The 14,073-nt window shown below is 46.2% G+C and overlaps 1 protein-coding gene across 2 annotated transcripts in view; it reads left to right on the top strand.

The window, feature by feature from the left end:
* The window catches only part of sema3c (sema domain, immunoglobulin domain (Ig), short basic domain, secreted, (semaphorin) 3C), a 383,309-nt gene that overhangs the window by 19,735 nt on the left and 349,501 nt on the right, over positions 1-14,073 (top strand). Inside the window, exon 3 of one of the 2 annotated variants that reach the window (XM_072471387.1) lies at positions 819-867. The exons of the other annotated variant lie outside the window; for it this stretch is intronic. The gene's annotated coding sequence lies outside the window, so the exon portion shown is untranslated. The remainder of the gene's footprint in view (positions 1-818; positions 868-14,073) is intronic. 2 annotated transcript variants of the gene reach the window in all.

Below are 14,073 nucleotides of genomic sequence, written 5' to 3'. Positions count from 1 at the left end.
CCGCCCATTTTTGGCCAGTCCCGTCGGCGTCAAATGGACATGATCCATCCCGGCGGGACCTGGCTTGGAGGGCGGCTAGCAGATTTCTCGGGGGGCGCGGCAGATCCGGCCCTTGGGGGGATGGCCCCGACGGTGGCCTGGCTCGCAATTGGGCCCCACCGATCTGCGGGCGTGCCTGTGCCGTGGGGACATTTTTTCCCTCTGCGCCGGCCCCTGTAAGGCTCTGCCGTGACCGGCGCGGAGAAGCCCCCTGCGCATGTGCAGGAAACACGTCGGCGATTCTGCGCATGCGCCAGAACACGCCGGCGGTTCTTGGCATGCGCCAACTCGCGCCGGCCCACAGCGGTCCTTCGGCACCGGTTGGCGCGGCGCCAACCCCGCCGGCGCCGGCATAGCCCCCTGGAAGTACGGAGGATTCCGCAACTTCTGGGCGGCCTGACGCCGGAGTGGTTCACGCCACTCTTGAGGCCGGCGTCGGGCCATCCCGCCAATTGCGGGAGAATCCCGGCCAAGGTATCTGAAATATGTGTGCCAGCTGTCTCCACAAATTGATGCTTACTGAACGGTTCGAAAAGGATTGGAGTGTGTTAAATCAGCCTGATGATTTGATAACTCTGAAGTTCAGTCCTGGAGGGCCAACAAAAGATAAAAGAATAATGTTTAACGAAAACGAGAAACACAAGTGCACAGGAGATAAGACTTGGCAATCTTGTTTATTTGCCACAAAACAGAGGTCTTCCTGTAACAGTTCAAAATATACTCATTAAAAGCATATTACTTGACTGTGGTGCATAAAATACTCTTTAATAAATCCCTAGGCACAGACGATATACAGCCAAGTAGAAAGAATGCTTGGAACGCTGTAAGGTAGGCCCATATTTCTATAATTGTTCTTGCATCTGTTTTTAAACAGTAAAATACATTTGTTTCTCCATCAGTAAAGGTCATTTCTCTAATAAACGTAGCACCAATACTGCAGCCTGTCTTTAAAGAAGCCTTGGTTAATATGTAATATGATAATTAAAGTCAACAAATTTGCAGCTCATTAAAATCTGGCCCAGGTATCAGATGATTTCTTGTCAAGTTAAGTTTGAATGTTCATCTCTTTTATGCTGCCCAGCCGTCTGTATTTAAATGCTGTCAAAGGAAAAAAATGACTGCAAAGTATCATTAAAGCTTGCAGGTCTTGTTACAAAACGCCCTGTATTTGCTTTCCTTGGTTGTTAGGGAGGGTTAGCTGATACAGATACAGACTTTGTCAAGATTGCATTCAGTTCATAATAAGGTGACCTGAACTGAATCCAAAACCCTGGTTGAAGGTGTTTCTAGATTTAAGGCCTGTGTAGTAGGGCCGTATTTGAGGCCACGTTGCTGATAGATATGCGTCAGGTTTCCTTTCGCTGTGACATTGTCTTTACCAGCTTATGTCAGCATGATGAAAACATCCTGCTGTGAAGCTTAAACCACCAGAAAGGACAAGGCTCAATATTTTTAAATTCCAAAGCATATTTGGAGAAAGTAAATGCAGCATCATTTCTGTCTGAGCACGTGATGTGATTTTTAGCTGAATATCCGCCAGAGTTTGAAATCCAAGATAAACCTTGCTTAATACTTCAGGAAATTCGATCTACTGCATCCCGGGAAGGCTACTTCTGTTGTCCAGCATCAAATTGGGCCACTGGGCCCATTTAAAATATTTTCAGTTAAATCGCCAATCACCCGCTGGGGTGGGATGAGGGGGGGGGCGGGGGGGGGGCAGATGAAACAATTTGCCAAGTAATTGACATGCAATAATTGACAGATCATCCATATACACCCTGCAGTGCAGAAGGAGGCCATTCGGTCCATCGAGTGAACACTGACCCTCTGAAAGAGCACCTTACCATGGCCCACTCCCCGCCCTATCTCTGTGACCCCAGGTAACCAGCACATCTTTGGACACTTAAGGAGCAATCCTAGCATGGCCAATTCACCTAGCATCACTGGAGAACAGAGAAATTAAACATTGTGTTTTCGTAAAAATCAACATTATTATTGTGATATATAGGTACAGTCCAGGTGCAAAAGTACATACCTGGTACATTTTATTATTTTATCATTCATTTTATAGTTTCCTGCTTTAGGGGCAGTGCATCTGGCGTAGGCTGCAGTTAAAATTCAAACTGACATCTGTTTATCAAATCCATGATGCGAATGGAAGCCTCCAGAAATCTAAAACAAATGTCAACAGATAGACGGCTCACATCAAAGAATACAGTTCCCATTCCAAACCTGAAAACGCTTCTACAAATTTGCAAAGCACCAAAGAATACCGAAAGCTTTAGCACCAGCTGAACTTGGGCAGGTTCCTGTTGGGAGAATTGACATAGCTGGCTCTCTACTTGGCTTCGGGGTTTAGTGGCACCGGTGAGAATATCTCCTGTCAAGAAGGAAGTATTTAGAAAAAAAATATCTCTTTATGGAAGGAGCACTTCATTTTAGGAAAGTGTCCCTTTGGGTTGCTCCTCCTCTTCATGTATCAGGCAAGTAGCCAGCATTTGTCTTCCAATGTTGGCTCTTTTTGTTCTAGTATTCCCCATTGCATTGTTAAAGAATCCTATCTTGTACCATAGATAGTAGCACTGTAGGTGCGAATAGAGGGGATGGTTTTGTTACACTGCAATCACGTTATTGGGTTCTGCAGAAAGAACTACTTTATTTTCCCAAGTCTCGGATTCTCTGAAAAAGATTCCTTTCTCCACAGTTCAGGTGTTCTGCACAACACGTGGCCTATCAGGATGCAGATATTCTCAATATTCTGTTTGCCTTTGGTGAAACAATCCACAGGTTCTTGAACTAGGTTTCTTTATATTCTGAGTACCTTGGCTGCTTCGACAGATTCTCAGCAAGCATGGCATGAGAGGGGCTTCCCGTATGCATTTTGAAATAGTGCTGACCTTTATTCCCACTGAACGTGATCTGCTTTCAGAGCCCCGCTTTTTATTCCTGCATTGGCAATAATTAAGTGAATATACAGTCCCAAGCTATCACCAGCTGACTGTATTCAATTGCCCTTTGAGGTTGTTACCTAGATGTCGGGGATAATTTTAAGGAGATGTGCTCTTACTGCAAAGCTGTGCATATCGTGATTTCTGGCACTGAGGTCAACAGATTAATGAACAGAAAATACTGTGCAGCTCACTGTCAGCATTCCTGCTCTGCACTCCCAAAGCATGGGAATCGATGCCAGGATTGCAAACTCAAAATGAACCCATCGCACATCTCATCGTGCTTTCCAACAACATGAAAACTAGAAACCGCTGTCCACTGCAATTTCTCTGTTTTACATTGAGCTTTGATCTTCTCAATTAAGTTTCTTGGGTTCAGCCTCTCAGACCATTCGCTAAGACCCAGAATGTGTTGCTATCTGTCCAATAACGAAGTAATTTGTTGCTAGCCTGAAGATCAAACTGAAAACTCTTGTTGTTTCCCAGCTACTGATTATACAACATATATAGCGATTAAATAAACCATACACGAGCACGGTGTGATCTACTAATTGCCTAACAGATTTATTAAACCATAAAATATGTGAACAGACCGCACGCTGTAAATTTTTAGCAGTTACACACTTAACTTTTCTTCCTCAGAGCATAAACAAAAAGCAAAACAGTTACATCTGTCACACTAAAGCCGCGATGTAAATTGGGCTGAACACCCCGAATAATAATTTTTTTTAAGGTGATTTGCAGCTGCCCATTCACTGAACTCTTTCCGACCTAGCTATCAATCTCAGCCGGCTTCAGGCAGATCACTCGTTCGGAACAAGACAGACTGGGAAATACTTCTGAAAAGGAAGAATTAAATATCTAGTTCCAAAACTCAGATTTATCAATCAAATATATATTTTAACTTATTCCACAACTCAGATTGAATTGCTCAGTACCTTTATTGATCTTCTGACCCATGGACCATAGAGGTGATCTGCCCACATTTGTTCGGCAGTGGACAGAGCGAGTGCACCATACACTGGTACCCGTAGAATGACTAAACTATTTTCATGTTCAGGCCTTATTTGTATTGGGTCAGGGAAGGCATAGGAGACCCAAGTGTATATAGGAGAGGCACTCGCGCAGAACTCACCAAGTAACTGGCCACAGGGCTCAGTATTTTGGTGAGCAGCCACCTGCTGTCCTTTTCAAGACCATGGTTAGGTTATTCAAGGCCTACTGCCAAAGGATAGACAATACCTGGTGCACACTCCACCTTATTGTCACATACATAATATACATTGTTCACCCCCCTCCTTACCTTAACTCCGCAACCTTCAAAGATCTCAATGCTCTCCCAATTCTGGCTTTTTCCACATCTCTGATTTTCATTTCTGAGCCATTGTCGACTGTGCCTTAAGCTACCTAAGCCCTAAACTCTGGAATTATTATATTATATTAATGCAAGTTGTTTCTTTCTTCAAACGTCACCCGCCCTTCTTCCAAAGTGAACCTTGTGCTTGTGTGTGAAGCTGACGAGTGCAACAGGCAACCAAATAAAAAGTGGACGTTTGTTGGCAGTAAGAAACAGAAATAAACAGGATGCCACAGTGCTCTCAAAATCTCTCAATTCTAATAATTCTCTTCAATGGCACTATCAGTTTCTTGCAGGAAGCTATATTACACAAAATGATATATCTGAGACCAAATAGAGGAATACAATTAGAAAATGTTCGGAAAGGCTCAGAGAACGGCAGCACGGTAGCATGGTGGTTAGCACAATTGCTTCACAGCTCCAGGGTCCCAGGTTCGGTTCCGGCTTGGGTCACTGTCTGTGTGGAGTCTGCACGTTCTCCCCGTGTGTGCGTGGGTTTCCTTCGGGTGCTCCGGTTTCCTCCCACAGTCCAAAGATGTGCAGGTTAGGTGGATTGGCCGTGATAAATTGCCCTTAGTGTCCAAAATTGCCCTTAGTATTGGGTGGGGTTATTGGGTTATGGGGATAGGGTGGAGGTGTTGACCTTGGGTAGGGTGCTCTTTCCAAGAGCCGGTGCAGACTCGATGGGCCGAATGGCCTCCTATTGCACTGTAAATTCTATGATAAAAAAACATTTCAAATCAAGAACCTTTCATCCGAACATAGTACCGACTTTCCACAATGCATTAAAATATTTTCTCTGATCACCCTAGTTAATATGTTCAAGGCTTCTAAATCCTTTTCAACCTGCATTCATTTAATGAAGGGTTAGTCAGTAAGGCATTAACAACTCACATTTGACAGGTCCTCCGGGTGGGGTCCAGTGATTCCTCACCTCAGCGGCATCCGTTAGCCTCCGCTTTGGTGACTGCTCTGTTTTTGGCCACCCACGTCACTTCTAGGGCACCCTCCTCGAAGGTGGTAAGGATTCTTATGTCAAGCTCACCATGCCAATCTGGACCCTCTCCTGGCGATTGTGGGAGAACTTTTCCTGAGGAGACACAGATAGGGCATCATTAGCCACATGCATGGTTCACAGTCATGGGGGGAGGGGGGTATGAAGGAAGGTTGGGGGAGTTAATATGAGAGGGAGAATGGAGGGAGGGTTGGGAGTCACATGGAGAGTTGGGGGGGTGGATGCTCGAGTGGGGGCGGAAAGGTCTCGATGGTGGTGGGGATATCTGCTCACTCATGCTGTACATTGTTAACCTTTTTCTGGCACTGGAGGCCAGTCCTCTTGGTCACACTCCCGGTGCTCACAGCCACCGCCACCTCATCCCAGGCAGCACTGGCTGCCCTACGACTGACCTTCTGGGACCCTCGAGAGAACAGGATATCCCTCCTGGCCTCCACTGTGTCCAGGGACCTCCACTGTGTCCAGGAGCCTCCCCAGATCTGCATCCCTGAATTTTGGGGCCGGTCTCCTGGGCGCATTGTTGCGAGCTGGCTGAGCAAGTGCTGCTTAAGTGTTGCTCAACCTTGTTAGAGCCGGGGGACTGGCGAGCGCGGTGCTAGCAAATCAGCAGGTGAGCCTTCATTTGCGGCGAGAAGCCCGTGAAGCCTCGTTAAGTGGGCCAATTAGCGTTGAATAGCGTTGTCGGCCTCGCTGGGCCAAGCGCTGGGAAGCTCACCGCAATTCCCACTCGCTACCACACTTAGAAATCTTTCCGGAGAATCGCGGCCACAGTTTCCATGTGAACTGCAGGCACTCAGGATTATACATCCAGGGTTGGCATTCTTAACATTTATAAAGAAAAAAGTCCTCCTCTCAGGAAACAACTTTCTTTACAGAAGTGTTGTGAGGTACAACAGATTTGATGCATTTATGATTCTGATGCAGAGATTCAAGTGATACAGCGAATTTAATGGCAGAAAACCCTGCAGGGCCCAGTCATCTCTTGTTCCTGAATCCTGAATTGGTGCTCTCACCGCTAAGCTCTGCACCAGGTCTGAGAGGTTATATCGACCCGAAGGGGATAATTGGGCTTCAAAGCAGGTGAACTGACTTCTATTCCACTCCACAGAAACAGAAGCCTCTCTGTTGTGTTATGCTGCCTCGTGTAGCATAAGCTGCTTCCTTGATGCTTTGACAAAGGAAGCTCCAGACTATGAAATGAGTTCAACTTGTTTATTGAACTATTAACACAGTTCTTAAATGAGTTTGACTCTCTGCTAATCTAGCTGTAGTATCTCAGGCTATCTTTACCAGCCTGCTCTAAGCCACGTGCTGGGTGTGATGCTGTTGATCAACCCTGATGTCCTCTCTAGATGTCTGTCTGTGGAAAGAGGCAGAGCATGTGTGCCCTGTCCTTTTATATGGGTTGTGAAGTGCCCCCTTGTGGTAATGCCACTTCTGGGTGTCCTGATTACCCATTGGTTGTGTCCTGTTGTAATGACCCATTGGCTGTATGTCTGCATGTCATGACATCTCTGGTGCTCCCTCTAGTGGTTACTTAGTTGTAGTGCATTTACATTAACCCCTTGTGTATATACAGTGATGCATATCACCACATCCCCCTCCTTTTCTCGTGTTACATATTTTCTGTACTTGGTTAAAGAAAATTGAACAAAATAGGTAGATAAGGGATGACATGTACAAGTTATGATGACAGTGATGATCATACAATACCAAATAATATTTATGAGTCCAAAGTTCATGAATTTATATGGTCGAGTGGCTTTCTTGTTTTGTTATTGAAGTGTCGATGTTGATGTTGTCATTTCCTTGTGAATGCCGTCAGTGTCCCTGTGCGTAAGGAACCAAGAAGTTATCAGGAGGTGTTCAAATGGTCAAATCACTTTGTTGTCTGATTTGGACTCCGGTTTTTTTCCGATGTTTATGGTAGCAATTCTTTAGGTCATCTTTCCTGTCTGACCTGGACTGGTGTCTGTGTTTGTGGTATTGATGCCGTATGTCAGCTGCCTTGAAAGCTGGTCTGCTTGTTTGTAGTGTAGCAAATGTGAATTTGTAAGATGCCATGATTTGTCATGCCATGGTATGTCTGCACACTTGCCATTGTCTTGAGCTGTGCTGTCACAGTGTCCTGCATTTCATAGAATTTACAGTGCAGAAGGAGGCCATTCGGCCCATCGAGTCTGCACCGGCTCTTAGAAAGAGCACCCCACCAAGGTCCACCACACTAAGAAAACAAAAAGGGACGGTCAATAGAGAATTAAAGGTGCTATATTTAAATGCGCGCAGTGTACGGAACAAGGTAGATGAGCTTGTGGCCCAGATTGTGACTAGCAGTTATGATGTGGTAGGCATCACAGAGACATGGTTGCAGGGGGTTCAGGACTGGCATTTAAACATCCAGGGATTCACAACCTATGGAAAAGACAGAGAGGTGGGCAGAGGGGGCGGGGTTGCCTTGTTAATTAGGAATGAAATTAAATCAATAGCACTAAACGACATAGGGTCAGATGATGTGGCGTCTGTGTGGGTAGAGTTGAGGAACAACAAAGGCAAAAAAAACATAATGGGAGTTATGTACAGGCCTCCTAACAGTGGTCAGGACCAGGGGCACAAAATGCACCACGAAATAGAAAGTGCATGTCAGAAAGGCAAGGTCACAGTGATCATGGAGGACTTCAATATGCAGGTGGACTGGGTAAATAATGCTGCCAGTGGACCCAAGGAAAGGGAATTCATTGAATGTTTACAGGAGGGCTTTTTGGAACAGCTTGTGATGGAGCCCACGAGGGAACAGGCCATTCTGGACTTAGTGTTATGTAATGAGCCAGACTTGATTAAAGATCTTAAAGTAAGGGAGCACTTAGGAGGCAGTGATCATAATATGGTCGAATTCAATCTCCAATTTGAAAGAAAGAAGGTAGAATCAGATGTAAAGGTGTTACAGTTAAATAAAGGTAACTACAGGGGCATGAGGGAGGAACTGACAAAAATCGACTGGGAGCAGAGCCTAGTGGGAAAGACAGTAGAACAGCAATGGCGGGAGTTTCTGGGAGTAATTGAGGACACAGTACAGAGGTTCATCCCAAAGAAAAGAAAGGTTATCAGAGGGGGGGGGGGTTAGGCAGCCATGGCTGACAAAGGAAGTCAGGGAATGCATCAAAGCAAAAGAGAAAGCCGAGAATGTGGCAAAGAGTAGTGGGAAGTCAGAAGATTGGGAAGGCTTCAAAAACAAACAGAGGATAACAAAGAGAGAAATAAGAAAAGAGAGGATCAAATATGAAGGTAGGCTAGCCAGTAACATTAGGATTGATAGTAAAAGTTTATTTAAATACATTAAAAACAAACGGGAGGCAAAAGTAGACATTGGGCTGCTCCAAAATGACGCTGGTAATCTAGTGATGGGAGACAAGGAAATAGCTGAGGAACTAAATAAGTACTTTGCATCAGTCTTCACAGTAGAAGACATGAGTAATATCCCAACAATTCCGGAGAGTCAGGGGGCAGAGTTGAATATGGTAGCCATCACAAAGGAGAAAGTGCTAGAGAAACGAAAAGGTGAAAAAATTGATAAATCTCCGGGCCCAGATGGGCTACATCCTAGAGTTCTAAAGGAAATAGCTGAAGAAATAGTGGAGGCGTTAGTTATGATCTTTCAAAAGTCACTGGAGTCAGGGAAAGTCCCAGAGGATTGGAAAATCGCTGTTGTAACCCCCCTGTTCAAGAAGGGAATGAGGAAAAAGATGGAAAATTATAGGCCAATTAGCCTAACCTTGGTTGTTGGCTGAGGGTGAGATTTCTAAATTCTTGGACGTGCAGGGTCGGATTAGGACAAGTCAGCATGGATTTAGTAAGGGGAGGTCATGCCTGACAAACCTGTTGGAGTTCTTTGAAGAGATAACAAATAGGTTAGACCAAGGCGAGGCAATGGATGTTACCTATCTTGACTTCCAAAAGGCCTTTGATAAGGTGCATCACGGGAGACTGCTGAGTAAAATAAGGGCCCATGGTATTCGAGGCAAGGTACTAACATGGATTGACGATTGGCTGTCAGGCAGAAGGCAGAGAGTTGGGATAAAAGGTTCTTTTTCGGAATGGCAACCGGTGACGAGTGGTGTCCCGCAGGGTTCAGTGTTGGGGCCACAGCTGTTCTCTTTATATATTAACGATCTAGATGACGGGACTGGGGGCATTCTGGCTAAGTTTGCCGATGATACAAAGATAGGTGGAGGGGCAGGTAGTATGGAGGAGGTGGGGAGGCTGCAGAAAGATTTAGACAGTTTAGGAGAGTGGTCCAAGAAATGGCTGATGAAATTCAACGTGGGCAAGTGCGAGGTCTTGCACTTTGGAAAAAAGAATAGAGGCATGGACTATTTTCTAAACGGTGCCAAAATTCATAATGCTGAAGTGCAAAGGGACTTGGGAGTCCTAGTCCAGGATTCTCTAAAGGTAAACTTGCAGGTTGAGTCCGTAATTAAGAAAGCAAATGCAATGTTGTCATTCATCTCAAGAGACTTGGAATATAAAAGCAGGGGTGTATTTCTGAAGCTTTATAAAACATTAGTTAGGCCCCATTTAGAATACTGTGAGCAATTTTGGGCCCCACACCTCAGGAAGGACATATTGGCACTGGAGCGGGTCCAACGGAGATTCACACGGATGATCCCAGGAATGGTAGGCCTAACATATAATGAACGTCTGAGGATCCTGGGATTATATTCATTGGAGTTTAGGAGGTTGAGGGGAGATCTAATAGAAACTTACAAGATAATGAATGGCTTAGATAGGGTGGATGGAGGGAAGTTGTTTCCATTAGCAGGGGAGACTAGGACCCGGGGGCACAGCCTTAGAATAAAAGGGAGTCACTTTAGAACAGAGATGATGAGAAATTTCTTCAGCCAGAGAGTGGTGGATCTGTGGAATTCATTGCCACAGAGGGCGGTGGAGGCCGGGACGTTGAGTGTCTTTAAGACAGAAGTTGATAAATTCTTGATTTCTCGAGGAATTAAGGGCTATGGAGAGAGAGCGGGTAAATGGAGTTGAAATCAGCCATGATTGAATGGTGGAGTGGACTCGATGGGCCGAATGGCCTTACTTCCACTCCTAGGTCTTATGGTCTTATCCCCATAACCCAGTAACCCCACCCAACACTAAGGGCAATTTTGGACACTTTGGGCAATTTAGCATTGCCAATCCACCTAACCCGCACATCTTTGGACTGTGGGAGGAAACCGGAGCACCCGGAGGAAACCCACGCACACACGGGGAGAATGTGCAGACTCCGCACAGACAGTGACCCAAGCCGGGAATCGAACCTGGGACCCTGGAGCTGTGAAGCAATTGTGCTATCCACAATGCTACCGTGTCGTAGTACCATGTCATACCAGTCGTTGTTCCAGTGTTGTTGTTTTTGTCGTGCTTGTTATTGACGTTGGTGCCTTTGGTGCGCTTCTTGTTGTTGTCTGTGAATGTTGCTTTTGCTGCGCTCAATGACCATTCCGATTGGAGAATTCGAGTCCTTCATAAAGTTACTTATGTCATTGTCCTTTGTGGCATTTGCTGTTTCATTAAGCGTTTCGTCTTTGATTCCTCGGTGCTCCCCATCTGGAGTCAATTCTGGTTCACTTGAATCATCTTTGGCTTGTTGATGCTCCCCGTCTGGAGTCCGTTCTGGTTCACCTGAATCATCTTTGGTTTCTTGATGCTCCTCGTCTGGAGTCAAAATGTTCAAGATTTCATTTTCTTGTGGAGAGGCTCGAGTGGATGAGGTTTAAATTGACGTGGTCGCACTGGACTCATGAGTAGTTTCACTTGGATTGTCAAGTGCCTCTGTGCATACGAGCTGAGATCTGTCAGTCTCGCCGTGATATTGCACATCTTGTATGGGAATTGGGGGCTGTTTAGCACAGGGCTAAATCGCTGGCTTTGAAAGCAGACCAAGGCAGGCCAGCAGCACGGTTCAATTCCCGTAACAGCCTCCCCGAACAGGCGCTGCAATGTGGCGACTAGGGGCTTCTCACAGTAACTTCATTTGAAGCCTACTTGTGACAATAAGCGATTTTCATTTCAATTGTGATGCCTTTGTCACTTGTCTCACATACAGTGGGTAGACCTGCAGTGTCTTCTTGTTGGTTAGATGAGCTGGGAGACTGTCAGAGTCTTCTTCTGGTGGCTCAAGTAATCTGGGCAGACTGTCATAGTCTTTCTGTTGTTCATGTGAGCGTGGCAGACTTGCATCGTCTGTTGCTGGTTGTTCAGATAAGGTGAATAGACCTTCATGGTCTTGTTCATGCATGAACTGTGCTTTGGAGTATTGAGTTGCTTCCATTGTGGAGTCTATCAACGAGCTTGCTGTGGAGGCTTGTATCGCTCTCTCTGTGGAGTCTGGCATCGTTCCCTGTGTGGAATCATGCAGTGGTCTCGCTGTGGAGTCTATCTGTGCGCTCTCAACGGAGTCATGCAGTGGTTTCATAGAATTTACAGTGCAGAAGGAGGCCATTCAGCCCATCAAGACTGCACTGGTCTTGCTGTGGAGTCTTTCATCACTTTCTGTGTGGAGTCGTGCAGTGGTCTCACCATGGAGTCTTTCATCGCTCTCTGTGTGGAGTCGGGGACTCTTCGTGGTGCGTGGACCACCCTCTGTGTGGAGGCGGGGACTCTTCGTGGTGCGTGGACCACCCTCTGTGTGGAGTCGGGGACTCTTCGTGGTGCGTGGACCACCCTCTGTGTGGAGGCGGGGACTCTTTGTGGTGCGTGGACCACCCTCTGTGTGGAGTCGGGGACTCTTCGTGGTGCGTGGACCACCCTCTGTGTGGAGTCGGGGACTCTTCGTGGTGCGTGGACCACCCTCTGTGTGGAGTCGGGGACTCTTCGTGGTGCATGGACCACCCTCTGTGTGGAGTCGGGGACTCTTCGTGGTGCATGGACCACCCTCTGTGTGGAGTCGGGGACTCTTCGTGGTGCGTGGACCACCCTCTGTGTGGCATCAGGCCGCTCTCTGTGGGTTTTGTCTTCTTCGTGGGTATTTGACAGGTTGCTGTCATCCAATGTATCGACGATCTGCCACGGCATCATGGTATTGGATTCATCTACCATGAGTAGAGTCATTTTGAGCTTTTCATCCGTGGAGCTGATGCTTGTATGATCATCATATCCGAATAACTCAGCCATGTCTGAGTAGTATTCTTCGATAAACCAATTATCTTCTTGTGTTTTGGTATTGTCATTGCGCTCTCTGTGTCCAAGGAAGAAATCATCATCTGAGTAGTAGTCCTCAAGGACCAAATCATCTCTTTGGGTGGTGCTAACTGCTTGATACAGAGTTCTGCGGAGGTTGATTTCAACTACTGGTAGAAGTTCAGGCATTGTTCTGTCTTTCGAGGTGAAAGAATGGTGTTTTGCGGCTTTAAAACTCTTCTTTGTAATTTTTGGACATTTCCCCTTTAAGTGGGCGTGGTCCGGGGCCTCTGACATCATGACGCTCGTGACGTAAAGCGTAGGAATGGATTGCGCATGCGCTAATCGCTTTTCCTTTACTGTGCGCTTTTTTCACAACTGCGCATGCGTGGCTTCTTGCGCATGCGCAGAACACTATTTTGCCAACTCGCGTCTTCCCGGGAACTGCGCCTGTGCGGACTGGGCTGGCTGGATACGCGCAAAATGGCTGCCAATCAAAATTGCCATTTGCTCCTACTGCAACCCTACCTCTGCCTCGTGGTGAGTATTGGTGCCAGTTTTACCGACTTCTTTTGTGTTTACCTCGCAGTAGCTTTCAAATTTGTCCAGGACTGTCTGGAATTGCGTTCAGTCCTGCCCTTTGGAGTATTTAAAGGAGCGGATGATCTCTGTTGCATGTTCACCCGCAGTGGTGAGTAGAAGAGCAATCTTCTCAGCATCGGCCACGCCATGTAGGTCGGATGCTTCCTTGTAAAGCTGAAATTTTTGCTTGAATGCACGCCAGTTGGCACTGAGATTGCCGTGGTACCCGAGTGGATTAGAAACCGGAATCTCGATCATCGTACCTGGGTTCAGTTGCTGGTTGTCACAGATCTTGCTGAGTTGAACTAAATAGATGAAACAGGCACTCCTGGTATCATGTTGTGTTATGCTGCTTCGTGTAGCATAAGCTGCTTCCTTGATGTATGTTTTGACAAAGGAAGCTCCAGATAATGAATTGAGTTCAACTTGTTTATTGAACTATTAACACAGTTCTTAAATGAGTTTGACTCTCTGCTAATCTAGCTGCAGTAACTCAGTCTATCTTTACCAGCCTGCTCTAAGCCACGTGCTGGGTGTGATGCTGTTGATCAACCCTGATGTACTCTCTAGATGTCTGTCTGTGGAAAGAGGCAGAGCATGTGTGCCCTGCCCTTTTATATGGGTTGTGAAGTGCCCCCTTGTGGTAATGCCACCTCTGGGTGTCCTCATTACCCATTGGTTGTGTCCTGTTGTAATGACCCATTGGCTGTATGTCTGCATGTCATGACATCTCTGGTGCTCCCTTTAGGGGTTACTTAGTTGTAGTGTATTTACATTAATCCCTTGTGTATATACAGCGATGCATATCACCACACTCTCCATGCCAATTACTGGTGAAATCCAGAATAAAAATACTAGTTTGAGCTGAGCTAAACTTTCTTCTCAAAAAATACAATGCTTATGATTTAATATGAGAGCTGACTGATTTCTGTGTCTGTTCCACCGGTCTCATCATGCCT

Source organism: Scyliorhinus torazame, chromosome 13 (genome assembly GCF_047496885.1).
Source record: "Scyliorhinus torazame isolate Kashiwa2021f chromosome 13, sScyTor2.1, whole genome shotgun sequence".
Classification (NCBI taxonomy): domain Eukaryota; kingdom Metazoa; phylum Chordata; class Chondrichthyes; order Carcharhiniformes; family Scyliorhinidae; genus Scyliorhinus; species Scyliorhinus torazame.
The sequence above is the reverse complement of the archived record's forward strand: the minus strand, read 5'-3'. Positions and strand labels throughout refer to the sequence as shown.